This window comes from Armigeres subalbatus, chromosome 3, assembly GCF_024139115.2.
Source record: "Armigeres subalbatus isolate Guangzhou_Male chromosome 3, GZ_Asu_2, whole genome shotgun sequence".
Taxonomy (NCBI): Eukaryota; Metazoa; Arthropoda; class Insecta; order Diptera; family Culicidae; genus Armigeres; species Armigeres subalbatus.
Window position 1 is genome coordinate 218,172,437 of NC_085141.1, and position 27,305 is coordinate 218,199,741.

General features: G+C 42.6%; 1 protein-coding gene and 1 long non-coding RNA gene across 2 annotated transcripts in view; one reads left to right on the top strand and one right to left on the bottom strand.

Moving 5' to 3' along the window:
• Positions 1–19,534, bottom strand: part of LOC134225516 (small conductance calcium-activated potassium channel protein-like) — a 352,066-nt gene extending 332,532 nt beyond the window's left edge. The window contains exon 1 of the mRNA XM_062705684.1: positions 18,395–19,534. The gene's annotated coding sequence lies outside the window, so the exon portion shown is untranslated. The remainder of the gene's footprint in view (positions 1–18,394) is intronic.
• On the top strand, positions 11,622–12,235 carry LOC134225504 (uncharacterized). Its single transcript, XR_009983262.1, has 2 exons — positions 11,622–11,964; positions 12,028–12,235. It is a non-coding gene; the product is annotated as an uncharacterized LOC134225504 (long non-coding RNA).
• Positions 19,535–27,305: the final 7,771 nt, after the last annotated feature.

Here is a 27,305-nt window from a genome sequence, read left to right on the forward strand (position 1 = left end):
TTCGTTATGGGATGCGGATTGATGTAATCGTGTTGTGCGAAACGTGGATCAAAGAAGAACGTAAAGGGCTATTTAAACTCAATGGATACAGCGGCGTGTTCTCATGTAGGAATCATTCACACGGTGGATTAGCAGTTTTTGTTCGTAGTGATTTGGTTACAAGTATTGAGGCGAATTTAGAAATGGATGGCTTTCATCATATCCATTTGCGACTTCTTTGTGGTATGAAGATTGATCTCCATGCTATTTATAGACCGCCGGCTTTCGATAGTAAAAAATTTATGGCAGAGCTTGACGAAATCCTTTCAAATACTCCAAATGGAAATGAATGTGTGATTATTGAAGACTTGAACATTCCCACTAACTCGCTTTCAAGTGCAACTGTTTGTGAGTACATCCAACTGCTTACAGCGTATAATTTGTCCGTCACAAATACAAATGTGACGAGGCCTGCTAGCAACAACATTTTGGATCACGTTGTGTGCACCGAACGATTAGCAATGTCCGTAGTAAATGAGACGATTGTAACAGATATCAGCGACCATTGTCTAATCGTCTCTACATTAAAACTGAGTAGCACTAAAACTCTTTGCTTCTTCATACGAAGCACGTCCTCCTTTTGGGATAAACTTTACAGTGACATCCCGCCAGGCTATGGGAATATACCCAGTAGCAAAACTGCAAACTAAAAGCTTTTTCAAAACATGTTTGATATATTCAAAACCTCTCTGAAGTAGAACGGGATAAATCCCATCCTCCCCTGGAGATTTGTAGAGCTTGAGCTTGAGCTTGAGCTTGATTGACTGCTCGTAGTTGCTACTCCATTATGACCAGATCAGCTGTTCTTGCACAGGGAACCAACAGATGTTTGCTTGGGACTAGCACACATCTTCAATGTACAAGTACTGGTGATCTCATTTGTTAGGTCATACTGGTGCCTGCCACGTCAGAATGCAAGTCAATGTAGGGAAGGGGGAGGAAATGATGATACAATCACTCGCCCACTGCAAGCCGAATATACCTCTGCACTTGCCACGAGTTCATGCGGAATTTGTCGGAATTTATGGGTTAGGTTGGAGAGGCAGAGGTCCGTCTTGGTTAACGAGCTGCCAATGTGATAGATAGGAGGAGGTAACTGATGGAATTTCTAATTGGATGTAGGAAACGAGCTATATAAGTTCATTTCCGATTCTAGCAGATTACTGTTAGAATACTCAAGTTGAAGGTATAGGAATAGTAATGGAAACGGTATGGAAGTCCATTTCCAGTTCTAGCGATTGTTAGAACATGAGAAATAAAGAGAAAGATACAAAGTAGGAGAATGGAACGGACCTGGGATTTAACCCACGACCTCCTGCGTATGAGGCAGAAGCAGTAGCCATATGACTACCAAGCCCGCTTCGAAACAAGTATCACGCACTGAACTGATTAATTTTATTGCCGGCCGCGCAATGCAGAACACAATAATTCGGTCGACCGCACGATCGTTCTGCTGTCCGAAACATGAGAGATCACGCACTGAACTGATTAATTTTATTACCGGCCGCGCAATGCAGAACACAATAATTCGGCCGACCGCACGATCGTTCTGCTGTCCGAAACATGAGAGATCACACACTGAACTGATTAATTTTATTACCGGCCGCGCAATGCAGAACACAATAATTCGGCCGACCGCGCGATCGTTCTGCTGTCCGAAACATGAGAGATCACGCACTGAACTGATTAATTTTTTTACCGGCCGCGCAATGCAGAACACAATAATTCGGTCGACCGCACGATCGTTCTGCTGTCCGAAACATGAGAGATCACGCACTGAACTCCCATCCTCCCCTGGAGATTTGTAGGGAGCAAAACTGTTAAGTGCCCATAGAATCGATTCAGTAGTTATGATTCTACGTGCTTGAGCCCAAGACCCATAGCTACATGAAAAGACATCAGGATAATCCGAAGATGTTATATCGACACATCCAGGGAAGTGCGTATCAAATAAGTGCTCTAACGATTCTTCATCAGAAGAAGTGTAGTCGCCATTTGGCTTGCGAATTACGTCAACTTGGAAATCCTTGGATCTCGCAAGAATTTTATTCAATCGACTGGCTTCACTCAAATTGGAAACATTTGCTCAAAGGTTTTTCCAGCCGGATCGTTCAGCAGATCGTAGAGCCTTCTTGTAAGCTTTGCGAGCCAACTTGAAAGAATCCGTTCCTGTTGAATGGCGTCTGTTCCAACTCCTTCTGCACTGCTTCCTTAGCTTAGCCAAATCGGAATCCCACCAAGGGGTTCCTCTTGAGGTTTTTACAGAATGTAAAGGGCAAGCTTCTTCGAAAGCTTCCACGATGTGCAACGTTGTAGTATCAACTGCATCATCCAAGTCGGTAGGAGTTTCTAAAGAAGGTAGATATCCATGAAATTTGGTAGAGAGCAACTCTGTGTAAAGATCCCAGTTTGTTGAACGGGGATTTCTAAAACGCAAGGTCTGCGAAGTAACATTCAAATGATCAAAGTAGATGTAGCGATGGTCAGATATCGATTCCTCATCTGACACATGCCAATTCGTCAATTCGTGACTGATTCTATTAGAGCAAAGGGTTATGTCTAACACTTCTGCTCTATTAGATACCATAAAGGTTGGGCGATTGCCTATGTTAAGTAAACTAAGTTCGGTACTACTTAAGTATTCCATCAAGCTGAAGCCTCTCAGATTGATATCCGAGCTACCCCAGATGATGTGATGAGCATTAGCATCACTGCCGACAATTAGCGGAAGGCCTTTTGAAGTGCAATATATGACAACTCGTTTGAAAGCATCCGTAGGGGATGGTTCATCATGTGGTAAATAAACCGAACAATAGACGTATTTCTGCCAGTGGCATCAATTGTGACAGCACATACATCTCTGGTTGTTAGTTCAGAGATAAGTGTAGCAACAATAGCATTGTTAACAAGCACACATGCACGCGGCATTGATCGAGAGTTTGCCATTTCTTTACTGAAAGCAGCAAAAACCGGGTTCACTAGGTTACCTAGGTAGAAGCTACCCTTGCGAAAATAGGGTTTATGCACGGTAAGCATAAAGCCGCATCACACCAAGAATTTGGGGTCACCTGTATGGTGGACTTCTACCACCGGAACAGGCAATCCGTAGCGTTATTCTTAGCCAGATAACTGGCTGCCGACACCACACAGCTATCTTGGCTGTTCGGGGAGAGAAGCTGACATTGGCTTTACGTCAACTCTCAATGTGGCCGAATCAGCCTTTAAAACAGCCTTTAAAAGAACTTCGTCCACTCCCTTCCATATCATGCAGTAAAAAGTAGAGTGCAATGAAATGAAGGGTCGGTTTCGGATCACTGGTTGCCGGTCGGTTTCGGACCACCCCGACTTTTTTCTCAAAATGACATTCCGTTCAACAATACCACATCATACAATCTAATCTGAGTACGTGCAACATAGCTAAGCCCATAAGCAATAAGGATAACTTATCGTTCAATTTCTCAATACACGCTAAAAATATTTTACCGATATCTCCTTTAGCCAAAAAATCAATTCAAACACAATGTGGCGTGGTCAAAACTCTGGCTCAATGGCTCGAAAACTCCGAAAAACGCAACCTTGGAAGATGACTGCCTACGTACTAATTAGTAGTGCTGCGGCAGTGTTACAAAATATTTATCGGCAAATATTTACCCTCAGAAGTCCATTGTTTTTTTACCATTTGTTTTTTACTTACTTGGTACTTGACAGATGATAGGCTGCTTTTGGTGAGGCTTCGCCTAATGAAATATCATTCGCCAGCCAGTTGCATACATATAGAAAAATCCACTGAAATTTACGGCAAAAATCATGCACATAAATGGAACGTCATTATTAGCGTAATTCCACAACGGATATAGCCTAAACGTATACAATATTTGACGTGAATCGTCTACATTGCATGCAAGTTGTTAGCAATCTTGTTAGGAAGAGGGCCATTTCAGCGAAGAATAGCGTAAATTTCCGCATGGCAAATTTTACGCGCTGTTTACTTTTCATTATTTTTTTCTGTGTAAGCCATCGTGTGTACGGCCTACCACGCAGCCTACGCCATCTTTGAATTATTTACTCTCTATTTTACCTACTCTTGACGTACTTTGGACTACGTTTATAATTGGTATCCAGCTTATCGCAGTCTGCCGTGTATTATAAGAATATCCATTCAAAAGTGATCGGAATCGAAGATTTGCAGCCATAAAAATCTGGATTTTGTTTTATTCTTCCTTCCTATTGGCATTACATCCCCACACTGGGACAGAGCCGCCTCGCAGCTTAGTGTTCATTAAGCACTTCCACAGTTATTAACTACGAGGTTTCTAAGCCAGGTTACCATTTTTGCATTCGTATATCATGAGGCTAGCACGATGATACTTTTATGCCCAGGGAAGTCGAGACATTTTACAATCCGAAAATTGCCTAGACCGGCACCGGGAATCGAACCCAACCACCCTCAGCATGGTCTTGCTTTGTAGTCGTGCGTCTTACCGCACGGCTAAGGAGGTTTTATTGCCTTTTGGCAAGACAAACTTTTTTGTATGGAACATTTTGTATAAAAAAAAACATGTTTTTTTTTTGCGTCGGGCCCTATTAGGATGTTTTTTTTACCTATTTTTCCGCATGTTACCCACACTTCGAAAGTCCATGCCACAAGCTTTCAGAATTTTTTTAAAGAGTTGGAAAATAGGACTGGTTTTTCAAAATCAAAAAAATGTCTGGTTCTGATCCATATAGCCAAATGGCTCAGAGTTCTGATATTCTTGAGTTTAATGCTCCATGTTCCAATGCATTAGCTTTTAGTAGGTCAACTTGAAATACTCATCGGGGAAAGTAGGTTTTCTATTTTCGGCCACTTGATTCCCCATAGTGCATTAAAAACTCAAAGGTGCAGCCCAATCGGGTTGTACGCAAAGGTGACGTAGGACTACGTAGCTATTCGAAATTGATGGTATTTGCCATAATAATTTGTGTCGTTTTATTAACATTGAGCAAACTGCTCGGAAGCCAACTGAATAAAGAAGTTGAATAGTTGTTCCCAATTGGATGGAATTTGAGTCTCTAACCGTGGAATTAACATGACTCATCGGCCGCTGAAGTCACTCGACTGGTTGAAATAAATTTTGCAGCATTGCAGCATTGGTGATTGCTTTCCGATGGGTGGTTGCTGTAGATAGTTTCTACTGAGGTGGCGTCTTCATTGATTTTATACAAAAGAAGGTTGATCCGACTATCCGAAATAAACTTTCTTCAAAGTGCAAAACTCAATCGTAAATAGTTAATTTGATAGCGCGTCGTAGGGACATGATGTAGTGACTTTTAATGGATGGAATCACTAACAGCAACCAAACTACCACGCCAAACCCGATGCCACCGAAACAGTCCATTTTCGCAATTAACTCTTTCTTTTCATAAAATGTTGGTCCTGAGAAGAACCAATTTTCTTTTCCCAATGTTCCTTTCCAACTAAATGACACCACAATTTGTAATAAATTTGCAGCATCGGCACTGGCGGTGCGGGATCGCCACAGTGCTATTTTTATGGTCAACCTTTTCTTCATATGAAATTCTGGTTCGTTGAGGTTGAATGATCTGCAACAACACATCGAGCATCACCACCAATGCGATAAATTTTCTTTGAAAATGTTATTAGCGCCTCCCTGATGCTGTGTCCGCTCCGCTGCGATCGCTTTAATGCGTCTGCTCTGCGTAAAATCTTGTTCAAACTGAGGATTAGATCCAAACCCGCAAGTGATTGATTTTTGATGTCTGTGCTAGTGATGCATGTACGTGATTGGTTAGTTTACCTATTTCTAAACTTTTTATCAATTATCGATAATAAATAGTTAAAAATCAGTATTTTAAAATAAATACAAAGAAGCGTTGACTCATCCTTGATCGAATGGTAAAAAAAATGAAAATCCATCGAGAAACGGCTTAGATATTAAAGTTTAAAGTCTATCATATTTTCGTGACGGTCCCCGATTTTCGCAATCGTAAAGTGTACCCCAATATAGAAAACACAGACGTAGTCCTACGTCAAAACGTTCATCGATTCATCGGCAGCCATAGTAACCACTAACTCTCCCCGTAACACGGGGTGTAAGATCTACCAAACAGAGCCCTAGCTTAATCAATTACGCTAGGGCAATAAGTTGTGGTAATTAAGGATTCATAGTATTTAGTCCCCGCTACCAACAGCAGTGTCAGAAATAAAACATAATTAATAGTGCTGTCCAATGAGAGCTAGAAGTAGCTCGAAGTTTCTCCCTGTCCTGCTCATGCCCATTTGTTGACAAAAAAGAACGAGCAGGACGGGAACAACTTCGAGCTACTTCGAGCTGCTCATTGGACAGCACTAATGTTACCTTGCAGACAGTTGAAGGACTCGAATTCCTCTTGTTTGAGACTAGACTGTATGCAGCGGAAACAACTTTTCAAGCAATTAGTTAAAAAGCCTCGGTAGCCGGTCCTAGGCTGAACTGACTGCTGGATAAATCGAGTTAGGGGTTTAAATACGTACTAACCCTTCTTGAACTGGTGAACAATGGTAGTGAGAGGAACACACGGAAGTTCTAATTACTGAACAAATTCTCTTACTTAAAATGGTCTTGTAGACAGAGCTAAATCCCGGGCTTTCATTGTTTTACTGGTGATATTCTAGAAGCAAGACAAGAATGTGGCTAGGGCTCCGATACATGACCAAAAACAGTATCACTATTCTGTTTTCTGAAGAAAGGATTGATTTCCTATTGATAAGGGGCGCGCCTTCAATGGGGTTGCTCTCTGTGAAGGGTCTAAATAGCGGGACCTTGTCATGGTGCTCTTGAGAAAACAAAACAACAACTGTATCGAAACCGATACTGCATTGCTTACCAATAGTAATGAAGTAATTCGACATGCACTTAAACACTAAGGATACGGGTAACGCTACAATAGATCTAATAACAGGTCGCAGTGGCACACCCGAACAGGAAAAATCTGAAGGGTTATGTACAAGACACGACCGCCCAACGTAAACTACGTAGAACAGTTTGGTGCATTGAGGAATGTAGTCATATTTTAAGATTATTCATTCCATTACTTATGTCACTGGTTTAGAACAAAAGTACCATAACTTAAAATATAAAAAAAATTGGAAACGGGGGTGAAGTCCGAGCCCTCACCGACAGTCTGGAGGTCGGATAACAAAATCGTTCAAAAAGGTCCCTTATAATTCAGTTTTATTGTTCTCAGATACATTAAATCTATTCTACAAGCATTCTATGTAGTTGAAACAGTGACCCATTCTCACCCCCATTGTCTCCCCGACGACGGTACAATAACTTAAAATTTTAACTTTAAAACCCCAAGTGGTAATAATGCTTTTCGCAATTCCAACTGTTGCATTCGACTTAGAGTAAAATAAGTAGGGATTCAGTTTCATTCCAAATTTTCGACCACTATTCTAGTTTATTTGTAGTAATATATAGGTGGAAATAGTGGAGAATGATTATTAAATAATATGATTCTGAAATAAAAATAACTCACTAGCGTTACATGGTTATGATATCCCAAGCAGCACACGTTGAGCCAATCTTGTTGCAGTAGCCATATTGTGAGAGAATTCGGGCATATATAAGTTACTGTGATCGATGTGCAATATGTTTGTTGCTGGGGGTGTATACTGGTGAGTGCGTGTACCACGATTAAGCGATTTTACGACAGATGCGAGACGATACGCATCGGCCCTAGACCTTGCAAAGAATCTCTGCTCTGGCTACGGACAAACAGGTGCCTCTGTCCAATGGTAGTCAGAGCATCGAGTCATCACTGGTGGAAGAATACGAGCCTTGGATCTTTGGCAGAATCTCCGCCTTCTGTTATTTGGAGTGACGAGGAATAGTTGGCAGAGAAGGGATAGTCGTATTGTTGAGTCCGACAAAGAAGCGCGAGTCGATAAAACCCGGTTGCGCCAACTAGAAATCAACAAATACTAGCCATGTACCGCTTTGACTCAATTTCTGAACTTTAGCTTTTAAATGCCAATTTTAACTTTATTCGTGTAATTTTCTCCACAGGAGTTTGAATTCGTTTGTTATCTTGATCATCAGTGCGGAAAACCAATGACAGTTTTAGTTTTAGGGCGCTAAAACGCCAGTGTTAGGAATATGAGTCATGTTCGGGATTTGAGTCAGAACGGTACCAAAAACCAAGCCATTCGGTTGAGATGCGCCAGAGTAGTAAACGCTGCGGACGGGAATAGGGTCATTCATTTCATTTATTTAGTCTACATCTAAACAGATAACACTGAATCAACAAATTGGAACGGAAATAGGGTGTTTGTGCTATTTTATTACAATCTAACTCCACTATCTGGCAGTGGCATTATGGATAACATATTCGTGCAACCATATTATTAATATAATTGCAAGAATCTTAGATCCGGGAGCTAAAAAACTCCAAGGTCCAGCCCAATCGGGTTATACGCAAAGGTGACGTTGAACTACGTAGCTATGTGAAATGTACAGGTTTCCGACTCTATTCCGTTCGATGAGACCAAAGCAAGCATTTTTCAAGCCCTGGGTAAATCTGTTTTCGTTGTTTATCCTGTGCTCCTGAGATTGAGTAAGCATTGCGAACCTTGATGTTGTATATAATTTTTAAAACAACATTTGAAAAGGATTATAAAAATAAAATTTTCAAATAATCGAGGATGGAAACGCTCTCAAGCGATCACATATCCAAATTATCGATTGATAAACACTTCGATTCGAAACATTGGTATATGCTACTTTTGAACTTATTTTCCTACATAACACAAAAACACAATGCCAATCATCCGATTCCGATTGAAATTCATTGTTCACTTTAAATTATTGTTAATTAAATTTACATTAAAATGAATCGATTCCAAAATTTGAAAAGTTATCGCCGATAACAACTCGCCTACGTTTCACACCTAAGAAGTTATCAAATGATGATTCTGCACAACCCTGGCTTAACGTGTACCGCTGCAATCATAACCGACGCATACTGGAGTAGATACTTAGACTAAGCACCCGCCACTAAGTCTGTCTAAACACCCCGTGGCTCATTACAGAAAAGCCCATCGTGAAAGCTGGACTGCCAACGGCGTTTCATGGCCACCCTTTGGAGGAAGACAGAGTAGACACGTCAAAGGAATTTGACAGTTTATTCATAAGAATTATGATTCCTTCACGTGAGTTGCATCGGGCTTTGCGTTTACTCCGGCATGCACCTAGGAATTAGCATAAACGAGCGGAAGAAATAGAAAGCTTTCAATTAATAACTAAAGAAATTCTAATAGATTACCAAGTTAAAAAGCAGGCCAAGTTCCAGTTGTATTGTAGTGCTATGGAAGAAGAAGCTTGCGCTGCACTTACAAGATCAACTAATTCACCGAAACCAATTGCTAAACGGTTAGCAAGTTTTCAATAGTGAATATTATCTTACATAAATATTGTAACACACTGGAGTCGGTTTTTACGCGGAGGATATGGGCCGCGTAAATTAAAACAACGTTAAAAACTGGTTAAATCTCATAATAAACAGAATAAACCGCGGAACTCCCGAAATTCGTGTGAAAAAAATCGCATAAAAAGCGATTTGTTTAAAAATAACCGCGTAAAAAACGACTTCAGTGTACATCGGGTATGAAGCGTTGACTCTTCCTTGATTGAATGGTCCAAGAAAATTAAAAATCCATCGAAAAACGGCTGAGATATTATCGATCAAAGTCTATCATATTTTCGTGACGTTTTTCGATTTTGTGCAATCGCAAAGTGTACCCCAATATTGAAAAGACAGACGTAGTTCTACGTCAAAAGTAATAGTTGTATTGTAACCTATAGCCCTTTTCAATAAAGTATGCGTTCCGAAGCTATAGCCGTATACAATAGGTCCCGCATGATTGTACCCACTAAAATTGAATTCTTTTGATTTTGGCGCATATTTAATGTTAAAAATATAATTAACAATTTGCAGTTTATCATAAAATGGCTTACCATTTTCCTAAGTTATCTTTGAATCGAACATGTTTGTTCATATGCATTGCGATTAGGGCTCATTCACAAATTACATAACGCAAAAAAACACAGATATGAACCCCCACCCACCCCTCCGTGACTTGTTTGTAACATTTCCTTTATACCCACCCACCCCCATCTGTGACGCATAACGTCTTACCAAAATTTCACAAAAATGATAAATTGGTATTTTTTAGCGAACTCTTCCTTAACTTTCTTCATGGTACATAATAATACTGTCAAATTTGAATTTAATTAGGAATTTCGTTTTTTATATTATTGCGTTTCTTACCGAAGAATAGACTACCGTGCAAATTTGTCGAAGTACCAAAACAAATTCTCACACGTCCAATTGTATAGAAATTAGCGAAATCACAATCCAAAACATCATTCTTGCACCTTTTCTCACACCCCAAAAAGCTCTTTCTTGCAGTGGAGACGTCATCCATATATGGAGAAACTGGTGGGAACATATTTTGGTGGGACAATATTTTTTGCATGGGAGTCGAACACGGCGCAAAATTTGCAATATTTAATTATCATAAACGTTACCCGTAACAGAACTGAACAAACCCACCCACCCCCTGGACAAACCGTAACATTTTGTAACGCAATATTGTGTACCCACCCACCCCTTAATGCGTTATGTAATTTGTGAATGAGCCCTTATCGCATTATGACATTGCATTGCCGTTGCTAACAATCGATCATCCTATCCTTGCACAAGCATGCGCTTGTATGTATATCGCCGACTGCGGTCACTGTTCTGGCCCTACTTTTTGTGGCAAACTGGTGCGAAGCACCGCACAAAAAGAAGAGCCCAAAAACCAACTATACTGAACGACGGCCGAATGAGACTCACGTTGCGAACGGGAAAAAGAGGTGCTGCCAAAATGGTCCAATACCCTACTTTAACGTTGATAATCAAATGTTTCAATATAACTGGAAAATTGGTGGAGAGTTTCCGAGTCGATTGATATATAAATCTCAGAAATCCATCGAAAGATGAATGCGCTGTTAACGTTCAAAATCTTACATGATTTCGTGACGGTCTCGGATTTGGAAATTTTCATTTGTCACCCTGTATCCGAGTCTTCCCCTTAGATGTAGTTTACGTCAAAAAACCACTTACTCCGTATTTCACTTGCCCCGGGGTACCTTACAGAAACTTTCCAGATATTTCAGATGATTTTGATATGATTTCAAATGTGTCAATGATTTTTGGGAGGCCATTCCGTTCCATTCGAAAAACCTGAAAAAAGCATTCACACATACTCATTCGTCTTTTGATAAATACCTATAAGATGACCATAAGATGACTTCCAATTTGGTCAGAAAGTACATTGGTTATGGCCTACTAAGTTGTGCTGTTTACAGGGCTACTGAGTCAGTTAAATATTCACCCTCATTCTTGTTTACGTCCGTATCTGACTTTCGAACGAACGTTCCGATTCGAATAAGTTCGAAAATGGTATTCCCGTTTTCGTTCGAATGCTTATCGAATGAGATTCGTATGCGAAAAGTGTTACCCGATTGATCAACACTTTCGCAACAATTCTGAGCTGTCAGAAATTGAAAAAAAAAACATTGTTATTGTTATTCTCTAGTACCATATTCGGTCTGAACTGGTTGTTCAATATTCCGGATTTATTTGTTACTTTCCCGGTTTTACGCCCTATCGGTAAGATTAATACGATAAGAATCAACCTACGGAAGGGTTCTGTATGTGTCGCAGCTACTATAGGAAGGAATAAACCAGAGAGTGCCTGGTTCACTTTGTGGCCTCACTAGTTCCCGTATTTTGCCCATTTGCCAAGTGAACTGCTTACTTATCGCATGATTGATGGATCTCTCGATAGAAGAGCGAATAAGAATAATTTCGTCGACAAATATTGCAGAATGCAAGGTATGTAGGTTTTTTAAATATTTCAAATTCGATTCCCTTCAGCTAGTACTCATTTTTTTACAGCTTCAAATCTACAACAGCGAACGAATCATCAGTTTACCGGTATTGAACCAATCGGAACCTGGAGGACAATGTTGAAAATAAATGGAAACTGTGGAAGAAGACCAACTAAAGTGAACTAGTTTCTAATGCAAAATTTCCGATAAATTATATGATGCATACAAAATAAAATATGGCCTAATAAACAATAATTATGGAAGTGATTAACGAACACTACGTTGGAAGGTAACACTTTTGAATTGTGAATGCTGTTGGGGTAAAAGAAAGTGCTCGGCGTTAATTGAAAGGTCGCCACAATTTTTAAAATAGCGATAGACCACTGGTCACTCCCAGTACGCAACGGTTATACTCCTGGGGACCCTGAAAGAGCGGGGGAACATTTCCGGTGGGAATTTTCTAACCTTTGTTTCAACGGGAAATTCTTTTGATTCTTTCCATTAATATTCTGAATTTTCGCGACACATTCTTAAAAATAAAACGAAAAAAAATGTGAATTATACCTTTACTACATTTGCAATGGATAATTATTTTGAGTTTTAAAGGACAGTTCCACAGGAAATTCTTCTAAATTTCCACTGGAAGTTCTTATGATTTTTTCCAGATTTTTATTCTGAATCGCCATGAAAATCCACAAGAAATTCTTACGAATTTTCACAGAAAATTCTTTCTAATGAATGTGCTCAAAACATTCTTTTGAAATTACGAAAATATCTTCTGAATTCCCCTGAAAGTACCTTTATAATTTCGGCCGAAAGTTCCTACGGGACCTCCTCCGGAAGTTACTCATGGATTTTTTTTCGAAAGTTTCTCTAAAATTACTTCGGTAGTCTGGAAGTTGACGACTGACTACTGCTATTAATCCTTATAAGCAGCAAATACTTGGTTGATCCTACATCCGACGTTTCGGTTAACGTCGGATGTAGGAGCAACAAGGTATTTGCTACTTATTAAGACTGCTATCGCCGAAAGAATTCAATCTTAACTACTTCCTAAGATGACTTGCGGACCCTCCGTAGACTGCGTGGTTGGCTCCATCGGAAAATCTTCCAGGAATTCCAAAAGTTCCTCCAGCAATTCCTCCGGAAGATCCTCAAGGAATTCATTCGGAAATTCCTCCAGGAAATCGTCCGGAAGTTACTCTGAAAGTTCCTTGACGAATTCCTCCGGAAGTTCCTCCAGTAATGACTTCGGAAGTTCTTCCAGGAAGCCCATCGGACGTTCCTCCAGAAATTCCATCGTTAGATCCTTAAGGAATTCCATCTGAAGTTCCTTCAGGAATACCTTTGAAAGTTTCTCTAGCAATTCCTCCAGAAGTTCCTCAAGCAATTCATCCGGAATTTCCTCAGGAAATCGTCCGGAAGTTCCTCTAAAAGGAAGTTGTTCGGAAACTTCAGGAGTTTCTCCTGACGAAATGTCTTCAGAAATTCCTCCAGGAATTCCATCGGAAGTTCCTCCACGAATTAGTTCGGAAATTTCTTCAGGAATTTCTCCGGAAAGTTCCTAGAAGAATTCTTCCAAAAGTTCCTCCAGAAGTTTCTTTAGGAGCTCATCCGCAAGTTTCTCCAGGAATTCCGTAGTTTTTTCCGAAAATTCCTTCTGAAGTTCCTCCAGGAATTCCTTAGAAAGTTCGTCCATGAATTTCTCGAAGAATTCCTCCGGAAATTCCTCCAAAAAATTCATCGGAAAATACTCCAGGAATTCCATCGAAAGATTCTCCAGGAATTCCATCAGAAGTGCCTCCAGGAATTCCACTGGAAGTTCCTCCACAAATTCCATCGGAAGTTCCTTCGGGAATTCCTTCACAAATTCCACCAAAATTCCACCGGAAGTTCCTCCACAAATTCCATGTTCCTTCAGGAATTCCATCGGAAGTTTCACCAGGAATTCTTAGTTGCTCCGGGAATTCCATAAGAAGCTCCTCCATAAATTCCTCCGGAAGTTCCTCCGTAAGTTTTTCTAGGAGTTTATCCGGAAGTTCCACAAGAAGTTCCTACGAAAGTTCGTACAGGAATTTCTCCGGAAGTTCCTCCGGTAGATCCTACAGGAATTCCTCCGGCAGTTCCTTCAAGAATTCCTCCGAAAGTTCCTCCAGGAATTCCTCCGGAAGTTCCTCCAGGAATTCCTCCGGAAGTTCCTCCAGCAATTGCTCCGGAAGTTGCTCCAGAAGTTCCTCAGGAAGATCCTCCAGAAGCTCCTCCAGAAGTTCCTCCAGCAGTTCCTTCAGGAATTCCTCCGGAAGTTCCTCCAGGAATTTCTCCGGAAGTTCTTCCAGGAATTCCACCGGAAGTTCATCCAGGAATTCCTCCTGAAGTTCTTGCAGAAAATTCTCCGGAAGTTCTTCCAGGAATTCGTCTGTGAGTTCTTCCAGGAATTTCTCCGGAAGTTCCTCCGAAAATTGCTCCAGGTATTACCCAGGAAGTTCTTCCAGGAATTCCTCCGGAAGTTCCTCCAGGAATTCCTCCGGAAGTTCCTCCAGGAATTCCTCCGGAAGTTCCTCCAGGAATTCCTCCGGAAGTTCCTCCAGGAATTCCTCCGGAAGTTCCTCCAGGAATTCCTCCGGAAGTTCCTCCAGGAATTCCTCCTGAAGTTCCTCTAGGAATTCCTCCGGAAGTTCCTCCAGGAATTCCTCCGGAAGTTCCTCCAGGAATTCCTCCGGAAGTTCCTCCAGGAATTCCTCCGGAAGTTCCTCCGGAAGTTCCTCCAGGAATTCCTCCGGAAGTTCCTCCAGGAATTTCTCCGGAAGTTTCTCCAGGAATTCCTCCGGAAGTTTCTCCTGGAACTCTACCAGAAGTTCCTCCTGGAACTCCTCCGGAAGTTCCTCCTGGAACTCCTCCGGAAGTTCCTCCTGGAACTCCTCCGGAAGTTCCTCCTGGAACTCCTCCGGAAGTTCCTCCTGGAACTCCTCCGGAAGTTCCTCCTGGAACTCCTCCGGAAGTTCCTCCCGGTACTCCTCCGACAGAACCTCCTGGAACTCCTCCGGAGGTTCCTCCTGCAACTCCTCCGGCAGTTCCTCCTCGAGCTCCTCCGCAAGTTCCTCCTGGAACTCCTCCGAAGTTCCATCTGGAACTCCTCCGGAAGTTCCTCCTGGAACTCCTCCGGAAGTTCCTCCTGGAACTCCTCCGGAAGTTCCTCCTGGAACTCCTCCGGAAGTTCCTCCTGGAACTCCTCCGGAAGTTCCTCCTGGAACCCCTCCGGAACTCCTCCGGAAGTTCCTCCTGGAACTCCTCCGGAAGTTCCTCCTGGAACTCCTCCGGAAGTTCCTCCTGGAACTCCTCCGGAAGTTCCTCCTGGAACTCCTCCGGAAGTTCCTCCAGGAACTCCTCCGGAAGTTCCTCCTGGAACTCCTCCGGAAGCTCCTCCCGGAACTCCTACGGAAGTTCCTCCTGGAACTCCTCCGGAAGTTCCTCCTGGAACTCCTACGGAAGTTCCTCCTGGAACTCCTACGGAAGTTCCTAGTTTCTCCAGGATTTCCACCGGAAGTTCCTCCAGAAAATTTTCAGGAAGTTCCTTCTGGAGTTCCTTCGAAAGTTCCTCTAGGAATTCCTTCGTTAGTTAATTCAGGAATTCCACCGGAAGTTCCTCCAGAAAATTCTCAGGAAGTTCTTCCAGGAATTCTTCCGGAAGTTCTTCCTGAAGTTTCTCTAAGCATCCCTCCGGGAGTTCCTCAAAGCATCCCTCCGGGAGTTCCTCAAGGGTTCCTTTCGGGAGTTCCTCAAGGGTTCCTTTCGGGAGTTCCTCAAGGATTTCTTTCGGAAGTTTTTCTGGGAAGTTCCTCCTAGAACTTCTCCGATAATTCCTCCAGGAATTTCTTAAGCAGTTCCTCCTGGATTTCTTTCAGGAATTCCTTCAGGCATTTCTCTGGCTGTTCCTAAAGAAGTTCGGTCAGGAATTACTTCGGAAGTTTCTCCAGGAATTCCTTCGAAAGATTCTCCAGGAATTTCTTCGCAAGTTTCTCCAGGAATTCCTTCGGAAGTTCTGCCAAGAATACCTTCAAACTTCCACAGAAAAGTTTTCTGTATTTCGAGGGAAAACTCTACAGAAATTCCACGGATTTTTTTTTTGCTTTATATCGTGATGCCAATCGTGATCTAAATTTGCAAACTCTACTGCATTCCCTCAGGACATGATACTCTAGGAAAAAAATTCCTAAATTTCTTCGCGATTTTTTTTTTGAAATTCCAAAGAAAATTCTATCAATCATCTACGGAAAATTCTTCAGAATCTCCTCGGTTAACTTCTACTCAGGGACGGGAATGGTTGACATTTCTTTTTACCATCCATTCTTCAATGCAAAAAAATAAAAACAAAACAACGGCAGCCACAGCAGCAGCCACGCCAAGCAGACGACAGTCAGCACATGCTTTTACCATTTTTTCTCCCGACAATTAATGTTTTCGTACAATAATTTCACAACGTATAACCGTTTTTGGTGGGAAATATTCATTTCATTACTACTTGCTTGATTTAGAGACAAGAACGAGTAAATCAGTACCGACGGATAGCACTCCTTCTAGGCTTTGCGCCACAGGTAATTGAACTCGATTCTGTGCTGTTTGCGCTGCGCACGAGCCGAAACAAAAAATCTCACGCAAATGTTGATCGCGCGCCGGCACGACTCTAACGTAGCAGCAAGCAAACAGTTTGCTTCATCGGAAAAATAAATGTCACGATGTCGCGTACATTTTTTGGCAAACTGTTTCGGCTTGTTTGGCGCATGAAATTTGACTGAAAAAAAGATAAACATTCGCATAATCAAAGTGTTTTAATGTACATTTCCCAACACTGCTTCTACTTCCTTTTCTTCTTGATTTCCACGGGAAGTATCTGAATCTCCAAGGAAAACTCTTTTGCATTGCCACAGGAAATTTTATTCAAACTTTCACGGATAGGAATTCTGAAATTCCACGCAAAATTCTCCTGAGATTCCTTGGGAAAATTCTTCAGATTTTGCTCGGAAAATGTTCCCGAGTTTACACGGGATGTCTGACTAAATTTCCACGCCAAACTCTTCTGCATTTTCACAGGAAATTATTCTGCGATTCCAGTAAAAAAATCTGATATTCCACGAGAAATTCTGTTGAATCTCTATGGAAACAATTCTGAATCTCTACCGGACATTATTTTGGAATTCCGGAAAAAACGATCAGAATTTCCAGAATTCTTCAGAGATTCCATGAGAAATTGTCTTGGAATTCAGAAAAATTCCTTTGAGTTCCCACGGGAAATTATTCTAAAATTTCAAAGTTTTTCTTTTAATTTCCACGGACAACTCTTCTGAATTTATGCGGGAAATTATTCTGAGATTCCAAAAAAATTGATCAGAATTTCCATATAAAATTTTCCTTAATTACCATAGTCAATAAATTTAAGTTTTATCCGAAAATTATTCTGCATTTCCCTGTGAAATTCCTTTGCACAGATTCCAGTTTCTTGGAAATTTTGATTGGTTTGCAATAAACGCATTTCAATTCGCAAGGTCAGAGTGACGAATTGAAAAGGTATCAAAATACGCATTCGAACGAAAACGGGAATGCGACAAACATTCGAAAGAGTGAAGTTCGAAAAATCGAATGGTTAGAATTGGTTCGAACGAAAACGGGAATGCGAATTAGTGAAACGTTCTCACGTATCCGCTTCGAACGTAAACCAGAATGAGGGTGCATATCTTTTTTGTTCTGTACAAGGGAACTTTTAAAATCTGTTCGGATCGCGGCTTTTTGTATGTGCTCGGATAATCCATGTTTTCATGTCCTACGTATTGGTTTCTAATTTTCAGTTTAAAATGTTCGCCCCTTGGCTTTGAAGTGTTGTTGTATGAATACTTAAAAGCGAAAAATTTTTCATCACTCATAATTTTTCTGATTTTCTGTATGTGGGGCCTTCCCTAACCAAGCGGAGATTGAAAGCAGCCATATATATCAATCTAATGATTGTGTGTAAATGTACACAGATAAAAATATGTTGTCATTTAAAATGTACCTTCATGCACATATTTAGAGCAAGCAAATAAACGAAATATTCAATCGATATAAAGTTAAATCGATATAAAGTTTTACGGTGGTTGCTAGTAAAATTCAGTCAAATTTAATTGAACATTAAATGTTAATTCGTGTGTTGGGATAAGCTGCAATTTTACACGTCGTTGAATATTCCAAACTATATACTGTGTATGTAATCTAATTCCACAACAACATTTTATATTTTCAGTAGTACTGTCTATCACCAGAAAATCCACACCAAGCATGTCTCCAATTACAATTGAGAATATAGAACCACCACTCAGACTTAAACCGTATTCAATAGTAAACTATAGCAATAGCGTCTATCGCATCGTCTGGTGGGTCATCACAACAAAAGAACATCCACTTACCTTATATTGAATATAATCGTGCTTGATAAGATCCGAAAATAGTACAATTACACATGGGAGCTATCGTGCGTGCTCTGGAAAATGCCGCCGCAGTTGTTTCGATTCCTTTCCCTCAAGGTGACTTGTAACTTTTCCTCGGTGCCACTACACTTACTTTTTTTTCTACTTTTTCCTACTTTTGCTCTATTTTGGTCGCTTTGAAGATATGCTATGATGGCGATTAAGGCCTTTGGTTTGGAGGCGGGGCGATACACTTTCCGACTTTGCTTTATTAATAATTTATGATAATTTGAATATTTATGGGGTGCTTCTCTTTTTGCTTTTATCCACTTAATAACATGATGATAACGCTACTTCGTATTCTAACACGTAAACTTTTTTGATACTTGACATTTAGGTCCACTACACTTTGAATATATAGATTATCAAACTTTGTAATAGTTCTCGAAATTTGTGGTGCACGATAAATACTCACGGTGTAAAAAAGATTAGAAAATACATTAACATGGGCTGTTGTTTACGATAAATATTGACCTTGCGCCGATACTTTGGCTTCAACGGGAACCGGGTGGTGCACTCATTAATCCAACACTAATTAATCAACTCACTGTGTGGGATTTTTCTCTTCACTCTTCTTCCTTGATTTTTGCCCCACTGCGGGAAAGCTGGACCCTTCTTCGGTGTAATCTCCAATAATATTTCACTATTTTTAGCCTTTCACCGTATTTCAACTTTTCTCTGATCGTCTGGTCTGGCTGCCGGCAGGAGGGCAGCAAGTCCGTGCCAGCCAGCTGCTGTTACTTTAATTACGTTGTGTTTGATTGGCCGGTCAAGACTCGACGGTTAAAAACAAACTGCAACTGCTGAATATTTTCTGGGGAACTGTGTTGTTTGTTATGTGCTGATGCTTCCAACTAGCGGCACGAGTTTTGTTGTTTCAGCAGTTTGGAAAGTAACGGTCTGAGGAAAATCGTTTAATTATTCAGAAATGTAATCCCTTATTAAAAATTCAATCCACAACGACGCTCCGCACGAGTTACGCCCCAACGTGAACTGAATCGATGAACACTCACACTTCGGTTAGTCAGGTCAGAACACACATTTCAAGCGTTTCCGGCAAGCGAACAGCAGGACGATTGTAGTAAGAACAACGGAAAGCGCCGGTTCTCGCTTGAATGACACTTTATGCAAAGCGGAAACTTGATCGATATTTCTCCTACAAATTTATGGTTTGACTAGCAGGAGTTGACACATTGAAGGACAGCTTCTACTTCGAAGGATCTGAACAAAAATCTAGATTGTGTATGGCACTCGTCACTGATTTAGTTGAATGAAGCTGATGAAGAACGGAAGCTCACTGTTTGCCCCAGTTAGATTCCACCATCTGCACAAACACAAAACCTTCCTTATCTGCTGGCCAGTGCTCGGTAACCGTTACTCTGCAGAGATGGAGTGGCACAAACAAATTTCAATTTTCGCACCACATACGAGCGAACCGCCCAACGGGAGGCGTAATCAGCAGCACATACTCCAATGACGGCTCATATCTCACCGCTCCGCAACAGATAACTAATGCATTCTAACCGCTTGCCAAAACAAAACCAGCTTGCAATCCGGCGGTGATAACCTTGAACTCGCACCTTCATCCACCGCCCGAGAAAATTCGCGCCACACTTTCGGAAATCTCGGTCAAAACACACCCGTCTTAGTGGCTTAGTGCATTAGAGAACAGCCCTACAGCATCAAAAAGTGAAACCACTTGACTCGAGAATAACGAGCTACTTGAAGCCAAAGCACACTGAACCGTAGAATCAAGAAAACTCCAAGAGAGAACGTTCGCCTCAGCAAAGTCGCTCCGACGGAAACTGAAAATAAACTGAGGATCAGTGCCGTAGTCCTCAGCCGGTTTACTCCCGTGCGCTTTTCCGCCGTCATCGTCGGTGTGTCGTTCGTTTGGGACAACGCACACTCGGCCGTTCGTTTCGGCGGACCGATTTTCCACGAGCTTTTGTTGATACACGAAAAATTCGGTTGTAATTTGTGATTGAAGCGGACAGGGAGCAAGTGGGTGGTGCTGGTGGGTGACCTGAAATATGCCATATGGTTCGAATGGAACCTGCCGCGCCGGTTATGGCACGAGAGCGCCAAGCATGGCTTCAAATGAGGCTGGTCGTAATGTCTGACGACAGATGGATGGCAGGCAGAGGAATTTGGTGAAACGGCCGGGAAGCAGGAAAAAACTTGTGGCGCGAAAGAAGCGGGTGTTGTTGAATTACGAGAGAGCAGGATGATGTTCTCTTGCGTCTTCCGGAATGCATTTACAGGGTTGAAAGTGGAGGGCGACTGCAATTCTTCATCATAAATAAGCATATGTCGTATTTCGAAAAATTTCGTTTCAGGTGGTTCGAAACGAAATTCTGCGAAAATTCGCAGAATTTTAGCATGGAGCAATTCTCTGCGAAATCGAACGTTGATTTATATTTGTATTTTTTGATTTCCCTGAAATTTTAAATATAGATCGTTTATGGGCAAAAACATTATCTGCATCTTTGGTTTGCCATTTTTACTCTGGTGTAACTTTTGACAAGGGCCTAAGCAAAAACACCTTGATAATCTTGTCCGATCATTCTGGTGTCTTTGGCAAAGTTTTAGGTAATCAATGGGGCTATGTGAAAAAATATACACTGTGAAAAAAAATTCAAACATTGAAAATAAAACTTAAAAATCGATTTTCTCGAAAACGAATTTTTTAATATTTTTTTTTTTAAGAAAATTATTTTGAGCTTTTTAGTGGAATGCCTTCACTTGTCATAAGACGGGTTTGTACAATCCCATTTAATTCCACCATTTAATTGTATCTTGACATATACGTATTTCGACCTCAACAGTAAGGTCGTCTTCAGTGTCTCGTACTTGACTCGACTTAAGTCTCGTCTTATGACAAGTGAATATTTTTTTATTTTTTGATATGTTGTAGCAGATAATATATGTATTATTTTGCACTATGGGTCATAATGGAGAAATGATGGACAAAAATGTTATAATTTTTTTTAAATAAGGCCGATACAAATATTAAATTTTAGATTTTCGTTTGCCTTACTCCAAAGCAAAGGTACGATACACTGAAAACAACCTTGCCTTCTAAGTTGCCATAGTTTTATGAAAAATAAAACATTCTTTCAAGCAAGTTCTGAAATAAATCTGTAATATAACTTTGTAAAAATAGTTAATGAAAGTTACACAATACATAGGTTATACGGCACTGGGATTGGTTTCCTTCTCAGCACCCACGTACATGTACATTAAGTGGGATTCAATTTTCACACACTCACCTCCCTTACTTGGGCCCAAGTCTGATTCCTGTCAACATTGTTCACTTCTCTGAGGGTTTTGTGGCCAGGAGATCCTAGGTCTGCCTCTGCTGCGATGTTCTGCCGGATTCCTGTCCAGCGCTTGCTTGTAGATTTCGTTTCCGCTCTTACGTGGTGTGTGACCGGACTACGTTCATTCACACTGTAGAGTTGCTGTGGATATCATATTTCGATGGCATTGTCGATGGGACTCAGCATTCGGAATCCAGTTGTCAGGCCACCTGATCCGAGTTGAAAAACGTAGACATCGGTTGATGAATACAAATCTATGTAAAATCTGCTAATACGCATCAAGTCTCACTGGCGTATTACATCACAGATTTAACAGGGAAAGCACCTGTCATGCGAACTGGGGTCGTGGGATCAAACCCACTGAAGGGGCGTTTACCCTCCAATACCTTTTCCGAACTAAATCTATCACATGTTCTACATATGCATAATCAAGTTTCAGATAGTTTCAACATAGTAACAGATTTAACGTTAGAGTTGAGTATTAAAGGTTTGAGGCGTTGCCTGAACCGATTGGCCCGCAGCCGCCCGGTGTTGACTGGTTTTGGTTTTCGGCCTTCTGCACTGTTACCGTAGAGTTGAACTTGTGAACATCCAACAATTTGGTGTTGTTGACGTTGATGAATGGGAGCATACAACCAGGTCATTTAGTTCACTCTAGATGGTAGAGCGCTGTTGCGTTGTTAAAGCAGACTCATCATCTGGGTCTAGGTCGTTCGATTGCTCTATGGTGGTGGATTGCTTGAGCGGTCCATGATTTCGTCAATAAAGATGGGCAACAGTAACAGAGATATAATACATCCATCTTGCCTCACTCTAGCGATTCCATTGTTGAGAACTATGGATTTTGTTTAAACCTCCCTTGCTTCTAGGGACGCTCCACAGTTTTCATGATTCAGACGATTGAAGTCTTTTCCTTGGTCAATCAGCACAAGATAGAGGGATTCTTGAAATTCATTGACCTGCTTCTGGATGATGCAAAGCATGACATTATGGTTGATTCTCACATGATCATCCGGGTTGGTATCATGTGTAAAATTGTCAACCTTTCCCTATATACGAATTAGGATAAGTCATCAAAAGTTCAAGAACTTGTTCTTGGTGATTATAAGAGCAAACGTTTCAGCCGATCAGTTAGATCAGGAGTGACTGACATGTCGCGTCTTTCTCTGGCACCCACGAATTTGTCCTTGCTCCAATCAGGCGTCGTGAAATATCGTAGAGGAGGCGATATCACCGGTTGATGCGGGAATCCACCCGTGCCCGATTCTCCCGTATGCAGCCTGCGGCGTTAGACTTCCTTCTCTAGAGCCACTTTTAGTTTGCAAGACTAGTATTTGGCTCCTCTAGAAATGGATCAGCCGAAAATGGAGACGTAATAAACGCAGCGCTGACATCGCGATTGACTGTCATCTTCTAAACCTCGAGATCCGATAACACATTTCTCCGATTCAGCGGCGGGAGAAGAGGCTCGGGCGTCGAATCAACATACAGCGACTAGAAGATCCAGCCGTGAAGAGATCGTTCGTTGAATAACTTGTTCTGGAAGGTGACAGAGAGAAGTGGGCGACGAGGAATGCTTGGGTGAGATGCACACTCAGCAAAAAGTATGGATTACAGATATAACACGATGGAAGATTGAGGAGCGGGCGTAGAGAAGCAAAGGCAAAGGAACGGGAAGAATCAGAGGAGTAAATGACGAGTCTCGTCAATGGTATATATCTCTGTAAATGGGAGTCGGGCGCTGCTGCAGACAGCATAGGCGGGTTTTGGTCAATTCCTGACCGATGAAGAAAGGATGGCTGCAGCAACTGGAGATTATTGCCTCTATTACTCACTGACAGCGGAAACGTTGGTCAGTGCACTTCGTACAGCTTCTTCAAGTCTCAGCCTGTGTTCTTTAAAAAGCAGCCATCTGAAGCATGAAATCTAAATCGGGTGACGGCTGAAGAATTCAGGGCTGACCCCATGCTGTCTGTGCGAATGTTGTAACAACTGGTATGCAATATTTTGCCCCGCTCCGCATAATTTTGGAGCAGGCCAACAAGTTGGTTATTTGCTATTCATTGAATATAGAAGGCGGAAGCTTACCAGACTGATCAAAGCAACGGTGGATGGTGTGCAAAACTGTATGAAGATTTCGGGAGAACACACAAGTTCGTTCGAATCGCGCCGGGGACTAAGACAAGGTGATGGACTTTCGTGCCTGTTGTTCAACATTGCGCTAGAAGGTGTCATGCGAAGAGCCGGGTGTAATAGCCGGGTACGATTTTCAATAGTTTCAGTCAATTTATTTGTCTCGCGGATGATATGGACATTGTCGGCCGAACATTTGCAAAGGTGGCAGAACTGTACACCCGCCTGAAACGTGGAGCAACAAAGGTTGGACTGGTGGTTAATGTATCGAAGGCAAAGTACATGCAAGTGGGCGGAACCGAGCGCGACAGGGCCCGCCTGGGAAGCAGTGTTACGATAGACGGGAATACCTTCGAGGTGGTCGAGGAATTCGTCTACCTTGGATCCTTGCTAATGGCTGATAACAATGTTAGTCGTGAAATACGAAGGCGCATCATCTGTGGAAGTCGGGCCTACTACGGGCTCCAGAAGAAACTGCGGTCAAAAAAGATTCGCCACCGCACCAAATGTGTCATGTACAAGACGCTGATAAGACCGGTAGTCCTCTACGGACATGAAACATGGAAAATGCTCGAGGAGGACTTGGAAGCATTCGAGCAAGTATTCGAGAGACGGGTGCTTAGGACCATCTTTGGCGGTGTGCAAGAAGACGGTATGTCATCAGATGGTGAAATTAAGATCGACATGGAAGTACGAGCCAGAAAGGCTGGGGCTACCTTCAGAGTTTTCGAAATATTTGGAGACCCAACCGGATTGATCCACACACCAAAATTCGAATGTACTAATCTATCGAGAAACGTGTGGTTTGTCTATTCACCGCAGATGATGTCTAAAATTTATAATTCGGATGGCCTTACAGCTGGATATTGTGTTCCGAGCAAAATAAAAGCCTTCAAATAGCGATAACAATATATGTTCGTATATATATATGGCACGGCAAATGCTGGGTAAAGCGTACCATTGGTACTTCGCGTACCTGAAGGAATAAAATAGACCCCATCTCGCGGTCCTTAGCCTCTTACCCAGCAACTCCTATCCCTACCTCCCCGCGGTTCTGGCCGGGATACGAGCAACCTTAGGGAAGATCGGGTAACCAACCCCGGTGGGAACTATGGTCGTATGCTGACAGGGAAGGGGGTATTTGCTCCTCTCCTCTGCAAATCTTATTGAGCGTCTGTTCTCCATGTCAGGATCAGCTCACAACAGCGTCTGTTCTCCATGTTAGGGGCGGCTGATCATCGTCCGAGTGCCAGCGAGGGACTCTAAGTGAAACTGTGCACCATGGTCCACCGGAAATAAGGAGGAATGGTCCTCCGGAAATTTAGGGAGTTTGGTGTCAGGCCCTGCAAGCCAGCCTTTAAAAAATCATAAGCAACGAACAATCAACAAGAGAGTACGGACCGGAACCATCGGCGAAGACCACTGCGACGAAAAGGGACTAGCGATTGGAAACTCGGTTCGTGGAACTGCAAATCTCTCAACTTCATCGGGAGCACACGCATACTCGCCGATGTGCTCAAGGACCGTGGATTCGGCATCGTAGCGCTGCAGGAGGTTTGTTGGAAGGGATCAATGGTGCGAACGTTTAGAGGTAATCATACCATCTACCAGAGCTGCGGCAACACACACGAGCTGGGAACGGCTTTCATAGTGATGGGCGATATGCAAAGGCGCGTGATCGGGTGGTGGCCGATCAATGAAAGAATGTGCAGGTTGAGGATCAAAGGCCGGTTCTTCAACTTCAGCATAATCAACGTCCATAGCCCACACTCCGGAAGCACTGATGATGATAAGGACGCATTCTACGCGCAGCTGGAACGTGAGTACGACAGCTGCCCAAGACACGACGTCAAAATCATCATAGGAGATTTGAACGCTCAGGTTGGCTAAGAGGAGGAGTTTAGACCGACTATTGGAAAGTTCAGCGCTCACCGGCTGACGAACGAAAACGGCCTACGACTCATTGATTTCGCCGCCTCCAAGAATATGGCCATTCGTAGCACCTACTTCCAACACAGCCTCCCGTATCGGTACACCTGGAGATCACCACTGCAGACAGAATCACAAATCGACCACGTTCTGATTGATGGACGGCACTTCTCCGACATTATCGACGTCAGGACATATCGTGGCGCTAACATCGACTCTGACCACTATCTGGTGATGGTTAAACTGCGCCCAAAACTATTCGTCATCAACAATGTTCGGTACCGACGACCGCCGCGGTACGACCTAGAGCGACTGAAGCAACCTGATGTCGCCACTGCATACGCGCAGCATCTCGAGGCAGCGTTGCCGGAAGAGGGTGAGCTCGATGGGGCCCCTCTTGAGGACTGCTGGAGTACAGTTAAAGCAGCCATTAACGACGCAGCGGAGAACAACGTCGGGTATATGGGTCGAAGTCGACGGAACGATTGGTTCGACGAAGAGTGCAGACAGATTCTGGAGGAGAAGGACGCAGCGCGGGCGGTTGCGCTGCAGCAAGGTACCCGGCAGAACGTGGAACGTTATAGACGGAAGCGGAGACAGCAGACCCGCCTTTTTCAGGAGAAGAAACGCCGCCTGGAAGAAGCGGAGTGCGAGGAGATGGAACAGCTGTGCCGTTCTCAAGATACACGCAAGTTCTATCAGAAGCTCAACGTATCCCGCAAAGGCTTCGTGCCGCGAGCCGAAATGTGCCGGGATAAGGATGGGAGCATCTTGACGGACGAACGTGTGGTGATCGAAAGGTGGAAGCAGCACTACGAGGAACATCTGAATGGCGCTGAGAGTACAGGCAGTGAAAGTCAAGGCAGCGGAGGAGATGACTACGTCAGTTCAGCGGACGATGGAAGCCAACCAGCCCCCACCTTGAGGGAAGTTAAGGATGCCATTCAACAGCTAAAGACCAATAAAGCAGCTGGTAAGGATGGTATCGGAGCTGAGCTCATCAAGATGGGCCCGGAAAAGCTGGCCACTTGCCTGCACAAACTGATAGTCAGAATCTGGGAAACCGAACAGCTACCGGAGGAGTGGAAGGAAGGGGTTATATGCCCCATTTACAAGAAAGGCGACAAACTGGAGTGTGAGAACTTTCGAGCGATCACCATCCTTAATGCCGCCTACAAAGTGATATCCCAGATCATCTTCCGTCGTCTGTCACCATTAGTGAACGAGTTCGTGGGAAGTTATCAAGCCGGCTTCGTTGACGGCCGCTCGACAACGGACCAGATCTTTACTGTACGGCAAATCCTTCAAAAATGCCGTGAATACCAGGTCCCAACGCACCATCTGTTCGTTGATTTCAAGGTGGCATACGACAGTATAGACCGCGTAGAGCTATGGAAAATTATGGACGAGAACAGCTACCTGGGAAGCTTACCAGACTGATCAAAGCAACGGTGGATGGTGTGCAA